Here is a 19,779-nt window from a genome sequence, read left to right as displayed (position 1 = left end):
TGTAGTCTACGTACATGCAGTGGAATCCCCAAACCCAGAATCAAACCATGGTGACCTTGGAGGATTCCAAGCAAGGTGTTGCATCCAGCTCCAGCAGGGAAGCCCTGAGATGTCAGAGTGCCCAGGAATCAAGCCCAAGGTGGCTTTGGACTTGTTGGAATTGTACTACATAGGAAATGGACTAAACTGTGAACCTCATCTCCTTTCTCTCCCCAGAGAGGGAAATGGTGTAGGAAGAGATTATTCCCTCCAAATATTGGTGGGGGCTAGGGATGTTTGTATGTTTGTTCTTGCTCTAGCTTTCGAGTAAAATATCCCTTTGTAAAAATTAATCCAGCTGCTCAGTAGTTAAATATAACTAGGACACAAGGGACCCCTAAAATTTAGGGAAGACAAGCTGTGAGGACTGGAGCCAATGGCAGAGAGGTTAATAAGTTTCTAACTCCCTTAAGGGTACTGGAGAATCCTAGGTGGAGGGAGTTACACATCTGGCCTTCAGGCAGTAAGGGCTGGGGTAGACACTGTTACATTTTGAAATAATAATAATAGTAACAGCTAGCATTTATCTAAGGCTTTAAGGTTTGCAAAGCACTTTATAAGTAAATCTCATTTAATCCTCACAACAACCCTGGGAAGTAGGTGCAATTTACAAATGAGGAAATTGAGGAAGACTTACTTGCCCAGGGTCACACAGCTAGTTAAATGTCTGAATGAGAGTAAAACTCAGGTCTTCCTGTCTCCAGGTCCAGTACTCTATCTATTGCACTATTTGCCTCTAACGTTCATCTTATTTGATATTTGTTAAGTTCAAAATGAAATGAAATAAAAAAAAATTAACTGAAACTGGTCTCCTATATGATTCTAGACTAGGAGCACTTAACCTGGAGTCTATGAACTTGTTTTTAAAAAAAAAAAAGTTTTTGACAATTCTATTTAAATGTAATTGGCTTCCTTTGTAACCCTGTATATTTTATTTTATGTATTTAAAAAACACTACAGTTATCCTTTCCACATCGTGACTTTCCCCATCACAGTTTTGATATATCACAGGTCATCGTAAGAAATGAAATAGGAATTTTGGAGGAGTTTGGCAGAAGCTTGAAAGCTAGCTGATGACATAGAGAAAAAAGTTTAGAAACCCAGGAATGCATAAAATACATACATAGTATTGTACAACATCAGTCCAAATTTTGCAGTAAGGTACTGTAAACACTCCCTAAAAGAAAAAGAAAAAGTTGAGACTTCTGTGGTACAAAGAGAGGGCCAAAAAATTTTATGGTTAGTATCCAGATCGCATTGAGGGGGCCATGCCCATAATTCCCCTCCTCGATGTGAAAGGATAATTATATTCTGAGAAAGGATGCCTAAACTTTACCAGATTGCCAAAGAGGTCTGTAACATAAAAAAATTAAGAATCCCTGATCTAGACTTAAGGTATCTCACCAGAGCTTCCTGTAACCCTATTGTGTCCCTAAGAGTGACAGTGAAGTTGGGGTGCCAGGCTATGATCAATAAGAGGATTGGTAAGGGATAAGAAAAAGCAGGACTCCAAGGGTAGAGGCTGAGCCCACAAAGGGATTTGCTCTCAAACCTGAACTGAAAGGGAAAAAGTAAGGCCCAGGTTAGATTAGGTAAAAATCAGGGCAAGTAGCTGTTGTGAGTCCTAATTCAGGCAATCAGGCAATAAACATTTACTAAGCACCTGCTACGTGCTAAGAACTCTGCTAAGCACTGGAGATTACAAAGAAAGGCAAAAGACAGTTCCCTTTTCTCAAGGAGCTCAGGGTCTAACATGGGGCACAATTTTCAAACACAACTCTGTACAAAGAAGTTCCCTTCCTTGCCTGAGCTAGTAGCTCATAAAGGGCAGCTGTGGCTGGCACTGGGTGGAAAGCTGGCCTGGCCCTTGTCCCATTCTCACAAGGCAATTTATTGAGAAAGATAGGATGGGCTGAGTTGCAGAAAGGCCCAGAGGGCTAGGTGACTCAGAAACCTCTAGACCTACGCTATATGGAGACCTTCATTCATTCCTGTGAATCAATGTTGTCCTTGCAGAATCTGACCACCTGGAGCTTGTTCTTGTCTTGGTATTTCCCTAGATGGAAGATTCCCATCTTCTCAGATAAAGATCCTTTGTCTCTTGTGGGTTAGGAGAAGGGATGGGGGAGCTGATCTCAACTCATCAGACCTGGTAGAATACCACTGATGAGACTGATTTCAGAGAGTGTGGGACCTGGAGTCAAGAAGACCTGCATTCAAATCTGGCCTTAAACAAACTGTGTGACCTTGGGCAAGTCACTTTACCTATCTTCCTCAATTTTTCTCGTATGTAAAATGGGGATAATAATAACATCTACCTCCCAGGAATGTTGTGAGGATAAAATGACTCGTTTTGTATTGGAAAGAGATGCAAAATGCTGTCTTGAGAGACTGGCTTATGTAGTGGAAAGTGCATAGGCCTTGAAGCTGGGAGACTGAAGCTCTAGTTTGGACGTTTCCAATAACCAACTTTATTACCTTAGCCAGACTCATTAGTAAAATAAAGGGATTGAATAAGGTGATCTCTAAGACTCCTTCTGGCTCTTAAATCCAATGAGTCCAAGTCAGTATAGGTGGTCTGGGAGACCTTTGCACTATAAAAATGCTTCATGAACAATCATAGTTTGAGGATCACTGGTTTAGTGCCACACATCTAGGGAAAAGGAGTTCTTCATTTCAGGAATTTGCTATAGCTTGTGATTAAGGAAAAGATGCATTAACATGGATTGAGTATAGAAGCAATGGGCGTGTGTGAATGTTTTTGGAAAATGAAGAAATACTTAAGTTTTTTTTTTTTAATTTGACTTCAGAGCCAGTTCTTTCAAAGATATTTCATAAAACAACTTGACTTGAGATAGAGTAAGGAATTTGAGAGCACCCTGAAAATCCTTGGACAGAGTTTTTCTGGATGGCTTTTATCTAACAAACAACTCAGATAACCGATCAACAGACAGGAAAAGCTTACTATGTTTTTCCTTCTTTTAGAGCTGTTAAATTGCAAGGAAGTAAATATTTAAGAAACAAAAATCAGATTTTAATAAAGTTTGGAATATTAGTCTTTCTCAAATTGGTGGCCTGTCACTGGAGGGAACTGTATTTATTATTATTATTATTATTACTATTATTATTATTATGACTTGCTTGAGTCTCATTAACTAAAAAAGTAAATTAATGAAATGGAGTCTCTGGCAATGAACTCCACTCTCATTAAAGAGAGAGCTGGGTAAGTCAAACAAATGTAAGTACTGAAAATAAGCTATATGTGAGAAAGGAGGTGCTCTTTACTGAGACCAGTAAGGTGCAAAGACCTGGGCCTGGAAGGTTTGGGAATGGGGGAAGGGTTTCTCTTCACACAGAAGTTTATTGAGAGCAGCCAGGGTGGCTGTTTCCAAGTCTTCTGGCAAAGTTAGGGAGGGTTTGGATTTAGAGACAATTCAGACAAATAATATAGTTAATAGGGTATCACATGCCATATCACTTGCGTCTTTCAGATATTCAGACTTAACTGGCATGGATTGAGCAGCACTGGTGTTCCCAAAAAACCCCAAACCCTAAAAAAACAAAAGCAGAGGTTGTGCTTTGAATGATAAGCAATTAGCTGGAACTCACTGGTATTGGCTAAATCACCTACTCTCAAATGGAATATGAGGAAATAGATACAAAATAAAGTCAACATTTAACTAAAGTTTTGAGTAATTAGACAGTCAAAGGGACTTTAGCTTTCACCTAGTCCAACTCTGTTCTTTCACAGAATCTCAGAATAGTCAAAGAACCATTTTGTCTTATACTGATCTAAAGAATTTTCTCTAACATATTCCTGAGAAGTGGTCATCCAGCTTTGCTTGAAGACCTTGAGCGAGGAAGAACCCATTACCCACCAAGGCAGTGCATTCCAGTTTTGGAGAGCTTGTATTCTTAGGAACTTTTTCCTTAATGCCAGTTTTATAACTCTCCCAAAAGAAAATAAGCTTAGGTTAGTTCCTCATTTTACAGCTGAAGAAATTGAAAGCCAGAGAGGCAACATGACTTACCCAAAGGAAGATAGTGAAGAAGTGTTAGAAGCAGGACTAAGATTAAATCCCAGGCCTCCTTACTTTTAGTCCCATACCCTTTCTGCTGAACTACAGAAAACTGGAAAACAGTATAGCAGAAACTAGGCATAGATCAAAATCTCACACCATATACCAAAATAAAGTCAAAATGGTTTCATGATTTAGATATAAAGGCTGATACTGTAAACAAACTGGAAGAACAAGGAATAGTTTACCTATCAGATTTATGGAGAACAGAAGAATTCATGACCAAACAGGAGAAAAGCAAAATGGATAACTTGGATTACATTAAATTGAAAAGTTTTTGCACAAACAAAGCCAATGCAACCAAGATTAGAAGGAAAGTAGAAAACTGGGAAAGAATTTTTACAACCAGTCTCTCTGATAAGGGCCTCATTTCTAAAATATATAGAGAATTAAGTCAAATTTATAAGAATACAAGTCGTTCCCCAATTGATAAATGATCAAAGGATATGAACAGGCAGTTTTCAAAAGAAGAAATTAAAGCCATCTACAGTCATATGAAAAAATGCTGTAAATCACTATTGATTAGAGAAATGCAAATCAGAACAACTCAGAGGTACCACATCACACCTATCAGATTGGCCAACATGACAAAACAGGAAAATGATAAATGTTGGAGAAGATGTGGGAAAATTGAAACACTAATGCATTGTTGGTGGAGTTGTAAAATGATCCAACCATTTTGGAGAGCGATTTGGAATTATGCCCAAAGAGCTATAAAAATGTGCATACCCTTTGACCCAGCAATAGCACTATTTCTTACTCTTTAAAAGCCACTCGCCCACTTTCTCTTTTGGCCATAAATCTTGTTGCAATCTTTTACTCTGTGTTTGCTTCAGAATTCCTCATTTATAATATATTGCAGCCTACTCCAACCCATTATATATTGTTCCACTGATCTTTGGGTGACCCACAGTTTTAAATCTTCATTTATATAGTACTCCAGTATGTATCTTTAAGCATTATCATTAGGATAAAATGTAAATTCCTCAGCCCAAAATTATAGATCCTCTTCAAGTGCTCTCCAATCTACCTTTCCTGCTTTATTTCACATCACTCCCCTTATAGACTATTGTCTAGACCAGAGGTTTCCAAACTTATTTGGCCTACCTCTCCCTTCAAAAAAAAGGTGCTTAGCATCCCCTTGGAAATCTACTTTCTTTAACCCTTTAATTTTTTTAAAATTTGCATCATTTCAAAAAATTGTAAAATATATATATTTAAAACAATGCATTTTAAATTTAATAATTTATCATAAATGTGTGGCTTTTTCCTGCATTGAAATTTTAATGATGCAATTTTGCATCATGTAACCCTATAGTATCATATTGTAAACAAGTCATTACACACACATATTCTTGCTGGACTTCCTGACAATGCACAACTAGCTTGCCTGCCAGCACTTGCTTGTTAAGACCTGTTGGTGTGACTAGCGATGGGTTTTAACTTGCATTTTGTGTGTTTATTTGGAAAATAATGTCACTACAACTTTAACTCTGTTACACAACAGATGAAACATGTTTGAATGGTTTTTCAAAATTTTCTTATCTTCTCTTCTTTCCTTATCTTCCACTACCCCCTTATTTTTATTCAATGCCCCCCCATTGCACCCAAGGCTACTACTGCCCTCTCCTCATTGTTCCAGCACCCCCAGGGGGAGGTATTGCCCACTTTGGGAACTTATGGCTTCTAGACAAACTATACTACTAGCAGTTCTATAAGCTTGACATTCCTTCTCTCACCTTCTATACCTAGGATGCACATTCTGAGTCTTTTCTTTTTTTCAAGATTCATTTCTGGCTGAGGTGCTATCTAGTCTATGAAACTTTTCCTAGTTCTCTTTGAACTACCTTCTGTTTACTTTTTTGCATGTTCTATCCATGCCTGGCTTCCTTTCCCCACTCCACTCCCAAGAGAATATAAACTCTTCGAGGTGGTTGTCGGAGAGCAGAATATGAAATATAATCCGACGCTGGATGTATGTTTCTATTTGGCCAGGATTGATTGCTGACTACAGATTAATTACTTATATCTACAGAGTTATCTTGAAGTGTAAATGAACAAAAATCATGTGTGTTGGATGGAGCAGGCTTCAAAATCAATCCCAGTTGCTTATCGAGAGGCTTGGATCTTCATCGTTCCCATCATTCCTTTGAATTAAGAGTATTTAAAATTTTTTTTTATTTAAAGAATTTTTTTATTTTTATTTTTAGTTCCAAATTCTCCTAACCCTTCGCCCTGAACCCCACCCATGGAGAAGGCAAGAAATAGGATACTTATTATACGTGTGAAGTTATGCAAAACGTATTTCCACATTAGCCATGTTGGAAGGGGAGGGGAAGCAAGATAAATAAAGTGAAAAAAAAAGTTTCAATCTGCACTCAGAGTTCATCAGTTCTCTCTCTGGAAGTGGATAGCATTTTTCATTATTAGTCTTTGGAACTGTTGACTCCTTTTTTTTAAACCACATATGCCCCTTGGGGTTGGAGTAAGACATTTATCTGTTATCAGTCATTGTCACTACTGAATTAATGAGATTCACCAGATCTCTTCTTGGTGAAGTTTTAAAGTAAAAGGGTCTCACTATCTAGAGAGGATAAGACTCTCTATGGAGGCAAACTGATCCTCATGCAGGTACTGGGCATTTGAAGGGGTGGGAAGAGGGTCAATAATAAGAGAGGAAAAGGTACTAAAAGAGGAAAAATAAGGAAAAGACAAACTTCCCTTATTTCACAGTTTGCATCTGGCTTTCTCTATTTTGAATGAGGGAGGGAGGAAGAAAGGGAATAAACATTTATATAGTCCCTATTATGTGCCAGGTGCTTTATAAATATTATCTCATTTGATCCTCATAACAATCCTGCGAGGTTGGTACTATTCTTATCCCTATTTTATAGTTGAGGCAACCATAAGTGACTTGCACAGGGTCATATAGCACATAAGTATCTGAGAAGAGATTTGAACTCAGTTCTTCCTGGCTTTGGGAGCAGGACTTTATCCACTGTGCCACCTAGTTGTCCAATAAAAGTCTTAGAAGAACACTTTGCAGAGAAAACAGAGCAAAATAAGCAAGTTTCTGCTGTCACCTTGTTGCTAATGACTTTTTCAGATGCTTTACTGATTATCTTAGTTAACATCAATATAATTTCCCAGTAACTTCCCACCTATAGAACAAAAAACAACAAAGAACTTCTTGTAAGAAAAAGAAAAAAAAACTTTCTTATATCTGACAGCATATGTCTACTCTGCACCTGTAGTTCACCACTTCTTTACCGAGTGAGAGAGAGAGAGAGAGAGAGAGAGAGGGAGGGAGAGAGAGAGGGGGAGGGAGGGAGGGAGAGGGAGAGGGAAAAAAAAGAGGGAAAGGGAGAGGGAGAGGGAAAGGGTATAGTGTAGTGGATAGAGCCCTAGAACTAGTCTCAAGAAGACTTGAATTCAAATCCCTTCTCAGATACTTACTAGCTGTGTAACCCTGGGCCAGTCACTTCATCTCTGTCTGTCTCAGTTTTGTCATCTGTTAAATGGGGATAATAATCGCACCTACCTCCCAGAGTTGTTTTGAGGAAAGTGAACTTTTTATTAAGTGCTTTTCAAGTTTTATACTTCTATAAAATGCTAACTATTTTTATATTTATACATGTATGTATATATGTGTGTATATGTTTACACACACACACACACACACACACGGTGTCCCAAAAGTCCTAGCTTAAACATACAGTAAGGCTTTGGGGACACCATGCACACACACATATAGATCTGTGAATACATACATATATAAAAACTTTCCCTCTGTTTTTGTCCTCTTTGGAGTAAATGCCCAGCAGTGGTATTATTGGATTGAAAGCTATAAACTCCAGTTACTTTTGCCAGTGATTTCTTCAAAGATCTGTGATATCACAACAGTGGGCACTCTCTCCTTTAATACAGGGCACAACCCTTCTTCACCTAAGTAGACAAGTCTTCATAGTGTTCTTTGATACCCTCCCCCCCAAAAAATTCATTGCCAGTTGGCCAACTTTTTGGTGATATTGCTGGTGATGACAATATTGAAATAGTTTTCTTTTACCTCCCATGATCCCAAAATCTTTATTATTTATTTTAACCAAGAATTCATACAGGACAGATCAGACTCCTTGTCATTTGTCATTACATAGGGTGCTATTCTAGGTAAGTCAAGGTGAGACTTCAACTGAACCCAGATGCCTTTATCTTCAGCTTCCTTTTCCTTCTGATCATTTTCCTTCACATAATTCAGGAAGCTCTCCCTCCTCTTTAGAAGGCTTAATACGCTTAGTATGCATATTAATTCACTTGACTTGAATCCTGCCCTTAAGTTGTTTACAACAGCGCCTGTAATATGCTGAGTAACATTTTGGTCTTACCATGTTTTACCATGGTAACATTTTGGGGGCATTCCCTGTTGAATTATCCTCATACTCTTGATATCTACAATATCACTCTTCTTGTAGATTTGAATATATGTAGCCAAAAAGACAACACCATGTTTCCATAAGGGCCTAGAGAACAAATACCATGTCCCTCTCCTCTTTACTTATGTATTAATCATTTTGCCAAGTCTCTGGAAGATGTTGGTGCCAGACACAAGGCCTGAATAATTTTCAAACCACTTTCACATATAACATCTGGTTTTTATAACAGCTCAACAAGGAAGCAAGGACAGTTGGTCAAATACATACTATATACAAAACTGATATTTAGTGATTTATTCCAGATTAGGCAACTACTAAGGAAGGGTTCCAGAGCTAGAACTCAGTTCTTCTGACTTCATGCCTTTTGTTCTTAGTATTATGCCACATACACTCTCAGTAAATGGAAAGAGAGCTTAGACCAGAACCTCTCTAAAATGACATATGTGTGGTTTATAGATAGGTAGTGTTGATGCTGCTAATTGGGAATAGAAAGCCAAAGTGAGTGATCTAAATATGTAAGTCCAATTCTAGTTAACTATTCAGCATTTAGCACAGTACCTGGTACATAGTAGGTGCTTAGTAAATGTTTATTGATTAATTGATAGAAACTAAGGTTGGATGACCTCTGCGCATACCATTGATAGAAACATGCAATGTAATGTTATGATGTATCAGTCTGCCCAGTACCCCTCAGGCAAGGAAACACTTGAGTTATGAAAACACAGGAAGGAACTATTCCAAGCGTGCAAGGTGGGGCAAGGTACCCAAATAATTCAGTGTTGAGAAACAAAGACAATCTGTCCAAGGTCTAGCCAGGTCTTCAGTTATCCATGCATAGTCTCTCTGAAAGAACACCTTTGGTCCTGTTTTCATCCTATAGCAGGGGAAAAGGATAGAGAGTTTTAGGAGAGAAAAGCCAATGGTGGTACCAGGAACAGATGGAATTTAATCAAGGAGTCAATTTTTAGCTATTGAATTAAAAAGTGCCTCATGTTTTTCAGACAGCTTATAACTCTTTAGGAAGGTGAAATTCAGCAATTTAATAGGAACTGCTAATCTGAATTTATTTATAGGTTGTAGAGACACCCAGAAGTTGGTGGGAGACAAAATCTAAGAAAGGAATCAGTAATAAAGCATAAGGTCTTACATTAGTATGCACAAAATCAAAAAGTAGAGATAACAGGTAAGATAAACCTGAAGTCCTGATGCAAGGTAGAACATTTTGAACTCATAGGTAACGCAGAAACTTATTGGTATAAGAATCAAGTCTTGACTATGGGTGGATATATATTATTCAAAAGAAATGAGATAGAAATAATGAGGTAGAAAAATATATAGTAGCATTTATATTAAAAAGGCACACTTGTACAAGGAAATGCAGTGTTTGGAGCGAGGAAATGAAGTGGAGAGAATTTGGGCAGAGATCAATGAAGGCAGAAACAGAAGTAATATTGCCAGTGGAGTATATTATAGACCAACTGGACAGAAGAATGAAATAAATGAGTTCAAGAAATATATCATAAGCCTGGCACAGATCCATGGATGAGGTACATTTAAGATACTGCTCTATTCATATGGAGCAGTTTAGAGCTGAAAGGAACAGGAAAAGCATTTTTACATAAAGCAAAAGATTTATGTCAGCTGCCAAAAGATATAAAATACTTCCAGAGTTATAAATGAACATTTTGATGCCTAACAAAACTAGGAAAAGAATTTTATTTTAATAAAGACTGTTAATATATATAGGTGAAATAGTGTAGCATGCAGATGCTTTTGAAGTGATTTTTTGATAGAAAATGAGCCATGGCAGAAATATAAAGTCTCAAATCACCTTGTGAACAATGCAGAATGATGACTTGCTTATATGTGAATAGTTTTATGGTTTAAAGCAGGAGTTCTTTAGCTGGCCTCCACAGAACACTGCAGGGGGGCCCCCCTACCCCCAGCCAGGTCTAAAAGTAGATTTCATGGTGTGTGTGAACTTAGATAAGAAAAAAATACATATTTATTTTCACTAAGCTTTAACTAAAATATAACATTTCCTTCAACTTCTACCATAGTAGTATTATTCTTCACTAGACTGTCAAAGAAGTCCATGACACAAAAAGGTTGATAATCCCTGGTTTAAAAGGACTGAGAGAAAATTTTTATTTATTAAAAATGGGGAAAATGTGAGTACAAAGAAACATAGTTCAATGACATAAAAGGAATTAAAAAACAATTTTGAAGACTTGTGAACTGTAGGATATTATGCTACCTCAGCTCATTTGGACATAACTATTTTTTGACTAGAAAGGGTAAAACTGAAAATAAAAAGAGCAATCATATAAATATTTGGAAATTGAAGCATGCTTTTAAAGGTACTATCAATTGCAAAGGGGAAAACTGAGAAGTGGTTACTTTATAAATGGAAGAAAATTCACTGAGCATCAGGAGGCTCTCATTAGAGCAATCATAGATAAAGAAACCCACACAGGATATTGACTTAGAAGGCTGGAATCTGTAGCAAAGATCAAAAACGTGGCAGACAAGCAGAAACCTCAGTGTCTACCTAGTCTGAACCACCCGAACAAGAATTCCCTTTAAAACTTACCTCAGCAGTCATTAGTGAATGCTAGGTGGCATAGTGGAATAAGAAAGACCTGTATTCCAATCTCACCTCAGACAACTTTCTATCTTTGTGACTGTAGTAAGTTATTTAACTTCTCTGCCTCAGTTTCCTCATCTGTAAAATGGAGATAATAATAGCCCCTTCCCTTACGGGGTTGTTGCTAGGGGAAAAAAATGAGATATAAGTGAAGTGTTTTGCAAACCTTAAAGCATTTTGTAAATGTTAGCTATTGTTATTATTATCTAGTCTTTGCTTGAAGACTTTCAGTGACTGATAGCCTCTAACTTCCCAAAGCAGCTCATTCCATTAGCTCTAATTGTCAGGAAGCTGTAACCTTATCTCAAACCTAAATTTGCCTTTTTTTAACTTCCACCCTGTTTCTGGTTTTGCTAGCGGGGGCCAAGTATTACATGCAATCCTTCTTTTGCCTAAGTAGTTGGAGAAAGTAATTATGCCCCTTTCCATCTCCTCCCCACTACCCACCAGTTTTAACTTCTTGAGGCTAACCATCCCTAAATTCCTTATGAACTCAAAGCCTTTCAATATCTTGTTTGCTCTCTTCTGAACACTCATGTTTCTTAATGTTCTCCCTAAAATGTGACTCCTAGAACTGAATACAATATTCCAGGTCTGGTCTGACTAGGGTGGATTTGTTGTTGTGGAGTCATTTCAGTCATGTCCAACTTTTTGTGACCCCATTTGGGGTTTTCTTGGCAAAGATACTGGAGTGGTTTGCCATTTCCTTCTCTAGCTCATTTTACATATGAGGCACTGAAGCAAACAGGGTTAAGTGACTTGCTCAGGGTCACATAGCTAGGAAGTGTCTGAGGGCAGATCTAAACTCATGTCCTTTTGACTCCAAGCATGGTGCTCTATCCATTGCACCACCCAGCTGCCTTAGGGTGGAGTACCACAGGATTATTACTTCCCTACATCTTTATAAATGCAGCCTAAAACTACCTTAGCTTTCTTAATTAACATCATATTTATACGGAACTTACTGCTCATTAAAACGCCCAGATTCTTTTTAGTGCAATGGTAATCTCGTGATGGAAGGGGGAACCCTTTGTGCATATATGATACACTTGCATGATAGGATGAGTATCTCTACCATCTATTATATATTGTTGTGGTGAATGCAGAAGTAGAAGGTAATGGTGTTCTATTTTAAACAGGAATTGTATCCTTTTTTAATATTCTTATCCGTAAAGTTGGTTTTTTTCTTTTTCATTGCATTTTTTGAGTCAACAAGTATCTAATTGCTTTCTCCCCTTGACCCTGAATCACTAGACTGGCCTGAGTTAGGCCTGACCCAGAATGTTTTATATCGTTAGAGGTTGTTTTTACTGACTATTGAGTTAAATTTCTTGTTGAAATAGGGGAAAGGTGGTGCAGAAGAAATGGAGCTTTGAGTAACTGGATGGCCAGATATAGGACCCTGGGCATGTTGTGGCTATAGTATTAGTAGTATACAGGGAGCCCTCTAAGTTGGATAAAGATGAAGCTCTTATTTATCCTATAAGGGCAGCTCAATGGATGCTCAAGGAGAATGACAGGGAAAGTAGAAAGATAGCAACATTAAGTATCTCTTACCTATTATTAACTTATTTTATTAACATACTTTTTGCATCTTTTGCCTTTGGAAGTCTGGAGATTCCTATGGACTCCTCCTTATAATAATGTTTCTATATGCATAAAGTAAAATATATAGGATTACAAAAGAAACCAAATACATTGAAACAAAGTTATCAAAATTTAAAATGAAAACAAAACAAGTTCTGGATCCCAAGTTAAGAACCCATGCTTCAGGGTTAGGCTTGAAGTTCCTTCTGAAGTTTGGGCTATTCTAACTGAAGGACTACAAGGAGACTGGAAGCCATATTCCTGGGTCACTGTGATTGGGAAAGGTGAGGTGTGCCATTTTTGCCACAGTGAAAAAGAACATTGAATTGGTAAACAGGACCGCTAGCCACATGCTAGCCATGTTATCTTGGATAAGTCATTTCATCTCTCTCTCAACTTTAGATCCTCATCTGTAAAAGGAGGTTTAGATCAAGGATTCTTGACATTTTTGCATCCTGGTGAAGAGTAGGGACCACTTCCCAGAATAATGTTTTAAAGAACTTCATAATTGAAGGAAATACTCAATTAGACACTAGTGAAAATGATGTATTTTTTCCCCATCCTAGTTCCTTGGTCTAGATAATTTCTGAAGTCCCTTCCAATTCTCACATTCTATGATCCTGTGATTCTAAGATTTCCAAATCCCACCTGCTGGCCTATATTTTCAATTTGAAAGAAATTCCCAGACACTGAAGGAATTTGAAAAGTCATCTGGAGTTCTTTATAATGGATTGTAACCTATACTACAGTTAAACTGAAAAAAAAAAAGAAGGGGGCAGGGGATAATATAATAAACTTAACTGGTTTTTTTCCAAGTAGTAATTCTTTTAAAAAAACATAGGAATAAGATTCTGTTTTCTCTAGTCTAGAGCTTTAAATAACATTAAATTGTATACAGCTACTGATACTGCAGTGTTCTGGCTGGTACCATGAAACTAATCAATTTGAAATGAGCCTCTTCTCATCTACAAACAAGCAGCAAATCCACTGGGGACTCTGTTCAAATGATTAGGGCTTGATATATCAGTGTCTCCAAATCCAGTCAAAGATGTGGCACTGAATGACATTTTTTATATAAGAGATTTGTCACACACTTGTAAACCTAATCTTTCACAGGCTCAATAAAGTGAGGGAGGGTGGGGGAAGTGTCTTTCTTTTACTTATGAAATACTGAAACACAGAGAAGGCGAGTCTATGCTTCTCTGCCTATTTTTTCCCCCAGATGAAAAAGCAAAAGATTGCCAAAAAGCTGGCTTTTTCTCCATGCTTTCTGTACTTCCTGTTTAGGCATTCCAAAGAACTGAGAGAACTTGATTATGTTTATGAACGTAAACACAAATAATTACAAATGGGATTATAAGGGACATGACATTCAGGGCTTGTTGATACAATTGAGCTTCTATAAGGGCCATTTGCAGAAGCCTCAGATACATAAGAGCTATCTATGCTGGCCTACTCTGAGCTTCAGTTTTCTCATCTAGAAAACAGAGAGAGTAATTCTCAGAAAGAGGACAAAGAATTTTCTATAGTAGCAGTAAGGCTAGCAAAGTTTGCCAGATTCACCCTCCCCAGTCTAGTGATCCTTCAAATAAAGGAGACATTTAGCAACACTTGAAGTTTCATGGTAACTCTTGTGACTTCCAAGGGTGTGAGGTACAATTGAGAGGAATTTACTCGTACTGGTCCATCTAGGAGAGAGGGCTGGGGCACTTTCCATGATATGAGAAGAAGAGGAAATGAGTCAAGTAGAAAAGGTTGACAATAGTCAATTTTGTCATTAGCTTTGACCATAGTCTAAGTGGCTCATTTGGCTGTTAGGCTGGTACGGAGAGGCTTTTCTTAAAAAACAAATAAACCAACAAACCTGAAAACATTGATCAACAGTAGAGGGGTGAAGCAATAAAAGAAGTGTCATTAAAACAGCAAGGCACAAGTCACTGACACAGAATAAAAACTCCAGATTTCTTCTGTGCCGGGGCACTACTCAGGGTAGTATTTTAAGTCACAAGGACAGTACCTATTTATGAGGAGTGAGGTGGCCTTCCAAACATAGGGGTGAAAGGCGTGAAAGATTGACTCTTTTTTTCTTGGGGTGGGAGGTGGGGTTGGTTCTCTTCCCTTCCCCCACCCCAAGATGGAGTGCATTCTGAAGACCCCAATCTTGCATAGGCTGGAAGGTCAGTAGTTCCTTATCATCTTGAGCCCACTGCTGATGAGCATGGAAGTTTTGACCTACTGCATTTCTAACCTGAACCAATTAAACCCTCTTTGGGTAATCTGCTTCCCCTCTCTCCTGTTCTTAGAGGTTTGCCACACTGACACTGGATTTATTACACACACCCAATCAGCTTTAACCATACTACAAATCAGAACTCTTAATCTCAAGCAACTCATTAGCTTCAGCTTCACCCAGTTGCAGACAGTACAGACATGCACCACCATAGTCAACCTCCCAGTTGGGTGTCAACTGTCAGTCAACAAACATTTGCTAATCCTTATTTTGTGCTAGACACTGAGCTATGTGCTGGGAATGTGAATACAAGCAGAAAGAATGACAGTCACTGCACTCTAGGAGCTTACATTTTGCTGGAGGAGGACAACACATAAAAGGAAACTGAAAGGGAGGAGTCTGAGGGACAAAGGAAGAGAAATTCTGGAGCACAGCCAGGAGAGGGATTAAGGCATGGCTGGCTTTGGTGCTCTCTTTAAATGAAGGTTCTGGGAGGAGCCATCCAATCAGAGGCAGAGGACATAGGGACAGAGGGTACTTCCAATATGTGCATTCCAGGACTAGAGTGAGTTTCTAGAATGAAAAGGTTTCTGGGCCATGGCTGAGAAAGTGCAGAGGGCAGCCTGGAAAGGAATGAATTCTTATCTTACAGGGTCTTTAGTCTCCTCACCATCTTGGTCATTCTCCACTGGACCAGCTCCCAAACATAAATGTCTTTCTTCAATATGGTGGACCACCTACCTGCTCCTATCAAATGTAATACCCTAGATCAACTCTAAATCTATGATCCTAGATCTCTTTCTCTCAGATGTGATCAGACCAAGGCAGAGTAAAGTGATTCTATTATCTTTTTTATTCTAGGCACTATATCCCTCTTTTTTAAAATTTTTTTCTCCATTAATTTATTTATTTTTAGTTCTCAACATTCACTTCCACAAGATTTTGAATTCCAAATTTTCTCCCCATTTCATCCCTTCCCCCACCCCTAGATGGAGTGCATTCTGAATACCCCTTCCCCTAATCTGCCCTCCCTTCTACCCCCCCCTTCTCTTATCCCCTTCCCCTTCTATTTTTCTGTAGGGCAAGATAGATTTCTATACCCCATTGCCTGTATATCTCATTTCCCAGTTGCATGTGAAAATAATTTTTAACATTTGTTTTTAAAACTCTGGGTTCCAAATTTTCTCCCTTCCTCCCTCCCCACCCACCCTCACTGAGAAGGCAAGCAACTTAATACAGGTTATACACGTGTAGTCATGTAAAACACTTCCATAGTAGTCATGTTGTGGAAAATTCCTGCCCTCCATTTATTCTATTCTCTCTTTTGACCCTGTCACTCCTCAGGAGTGTTTGCTTCTGATTACTCCCTCCCCTAATCTGCTCTCCCCTCTAACATTCCCCCCTCCCCGCTCTCTTATTCTCTTCCCCCCTATTTTCCTGTAGGGTAAGATAGATTTCCATACCCAATTGAGTGTGTATGTTATTCCTTCCTTATGCCAAATCTGATGAGAATAGGATTCACTCATTCCCTCTCACTTCCCCCCACTTCCCATCCACTGTAAAAGTCTTTTCTTGTCTGTTTTATGTGAGATAATTTACCCCATTCTACCTCTCCCTTTCTCCTTCTCCCAGTATAATCATCTCTCAAGCCTTAATTTTATTCTCCAGATATCACCTATTCATCTTCAACTCACCCTTTGCCATCTATCTATCTATCTATCTATCTATCCATATGATTTTTTCCCCTCCAATTACCCTAATACTGACAAAGGTCTCATGAGTTACAAATATCATCTTTCCATGTAGGAATGTTAAACAGTTCAACCTTATTAAGTCTCTTATGATATCTCTTTCCTGTTTACCTCTTCATGCTCCTCTTGAGTCTTGTATTTGAAAGTCAAATTTTCTATTCAGCTCTGGTCTATTCATCAAGAATGCTTGAAAGTCTTCTATTTCACTGAATGTCCATTTTTTTCCCTGAAGGATTATACTCAATTTTGCTGGGTAGGTGATTCTTGGCTGTAATCCTATCTTCTTTGCCCTCCAGAACATTATATTCCAAGCCCTCTGGTCCTTTAATGTAGAAGCTGCTAAATCTGGTGTTATCCTGATGGTGTTTCCACAATACTTGAATTGTTTCTTTCTAGCTGCTTGCAATATTTTCTCCTTGACCCGGGGAACTCTGGGATTTGGCTGCAAAATTCCTAGGAGTTTTCCTTTGGGGATCTCTTTCAGGAGGTGATTGGTAGATTCTTTCAATTTCTATTTTACCGTCTGAATTCTAGAATATCAGGGCAATTTTCCTTGATAATTTCTTGAAAGATGATGTCTAGGCTCTTTTTTTGATCATGGCTTTCAGGTAGTCCAATAATTTCTAAATTATCTCTCCTGGATTTATTCTCCAGGTCAGTTGTTTTTCCAATGAGATATTTCACATTGTTCTCTATTTTTTCATTCTTTTAGTTTTGTTTTACAATGTCTTGATTTCTCATAAAGTCACTAGCTTTCAATTGCTCTATTCTAATTTTTAAGGAAGTATTTTCTTCAGTGAGCTTTTGGATTTCCTTTTCCATTTGGCCAATTCTGCTTTTTAAGGCATTCTTCTCCTCATTGACTTTTTGGACCTCTTTTGCCATTTGGGTTAGGCTATTTTTTAAGGTGTTATTTTCTTCAGTATTTTTTTGGATTTCCTTTAGCAAGCTGTTGATTTGTTTTTCATGATTTTCTTGCATCACTCTCATATCTCTTCCCAGTTTTTCCTCTACTTCTCTTACTTGCTTCTCAAAATCCTTTTTGAGCTCTTTCATGGCCTGGGACTGATTCATATTTTTCTTGGAGGCTTTGGATGTAGGAGCTTTGACTTTGTTGTCTTCTTCTGGTTGTATGTTTTGATCTTCTTTGTCACCAAAGAAAGATTCTATGGTCTGACTTTTTTTCACACTGTTTGCTCATGTTCCCAGCCAATTACTTGAGTTTTAAACTCTTTGTTAAGGTAGGGGTCCGCTTCTAGTGTGGAGAATGTACTGTCCCAAGCTTTGAGGGTTTTGTGCAGCTGTTTTCAGAGACACTTCTTGGGATGTGTAAATTTTCAGTTCTTCCAAGATGGTATGATTGAGGGTGAGGTGTTTATTCCTTTCCTGGCCTGAGCTCTGGTCTATGAGTGACCACAAGCACTCTTTTCTGCCTTGCAACTGTGAGGAGGATTCCCTCTCCACTGTCACTACAAGCTCTACCATGCCAACACTCCTCCTTGCCCCAGGACCACCACCCAGAACTGTGACCCAGATCCAAGCAAGAGAATCCTGCCTCAGCACCAGCAAAGAGATCCCTGCAATCCCCATTTGATCAACCACTCGATTTCCCCTCAGTCTGTGGGCAGAGAGCTCCAGAAGCAGCCGCTGCCCCAGCTGCATTGGACTAGGGCTAGAACTGAGCTTCTCTCTTACCACAGTCACAGACCTTTCCTACTGACCTTCTAAGTTGTCTTTGGTGTTTGTGGGTTGAGAAGTCTGCTTGTGATTCAGTCCTCTGAGGGCTGCTCCAGGACTGCTGAGGCCTGATCTTTGCCTGTGTGCCCATGCCAAACTGCATTCCTCTCTCAGCCTGGCATGATATACCTTTCCAATCAACCAACCAGGTTGTCTTGGGCTGGAAATTTGTTTCATTCTGTCTTTTTGTGGGTTCTGCTGCTCTAGAATTTGTTTAGAGCCATTTTTTACAGGTATTTGAAGGGGTTTGGGAGATAACTCAAGCAAGTCACTGCTTTTACTCCGCCATCTTGGCTCTGCCCTCCACTATATCCCTCTTAATGCAGACTAAGATTACACCAGCTTTTTTTTTTTTTTTTTGGCTCCTTTCACATTGTTGAGCCACATTGAGCTTGTAGTCTGCTAAAACCCCTGGACATTTTTCCACATGAACAATAACCTTGTTTTTGCAATAATTCCTCTATCCCATACTTGTGCAGTTGATTTTTTTTTGTTGTTCAAATGAAAGACTTCATATTTAATTTTGTTAAATTTCATCTTATAAGATTCAGCTCATGATCTTGACTATTATCCAATTATGTCAGTTATGCCTCCCTCCCAGATTTGTGTTATATGGAAATTCGATGAGCATACTATCATTCAAATCATTAATTAAAATGTTTACCAGCTCAGGACCAAAGAGAGACTTCTGCGAGCTCCTCCAATGTTGACCCTCCAAGCTGACACTGATCCATTAACAGCTCATCTTTGAATCCAGACCTTTAGCCATTTTCAAATTTGCTTAACCAAAGACTATCTTCTAGCCCACATTTCTCCATATTTTCTATAAGGATTGCCCAAGAGATTGTTTGCTTAAGATCCAGGTTTACTTTAGCTATAGCATTCCTTGATCTACCTGCCTATTAACTCTTTGGGGGGAAAAAAAGTAATGAGTAATTAGTCTGGCATCACTTTTTTTCTTTTCTTCATCTCTCCCTCTCTTCCACATTGTTTTGCTTTGTTTTGTTTTGTTTTAATTTATTTATTTTTAGTTTTTAACATTCCCTTCCCTAAGATTTTGAGTTTTAAGTTTTCTCCCCCCTCCCTGAAGATGGCATGCGATTTGATATAGGCTTTACTTATACATTCATATTAAGCATATTTTACCTTAGTCATAATGTAAAGAACAATTGGAACTAATGAGAGGAACCACAAGAATGAAGAATGAAAACAAAACAACAAAGGAAAAGGAGAGCAAGTAGCATGCTTCCATCTGCATTCAGACGCCATAGTTCTTTCT

The sequence above is a fragment of the Vombatus ursinus genome, unplaced genomic scaffold (genome assembly GCF_900497805.2).
Source record: "Vombatus ursinus unplaced genomic scaffold, bare-nosed wombat genome assembly UNPS02015175.1, whole genome shotgun sequence".
Classification (NCBI taxonomy): Eukaryota; Metazoa; Chordata; class Mammalia; order Diprotodontia; family Vombatidae; genus Vombatus; species Vombatus ursinus.
This window is presented reverse-complemented; position numbering follows the sequence as displayed.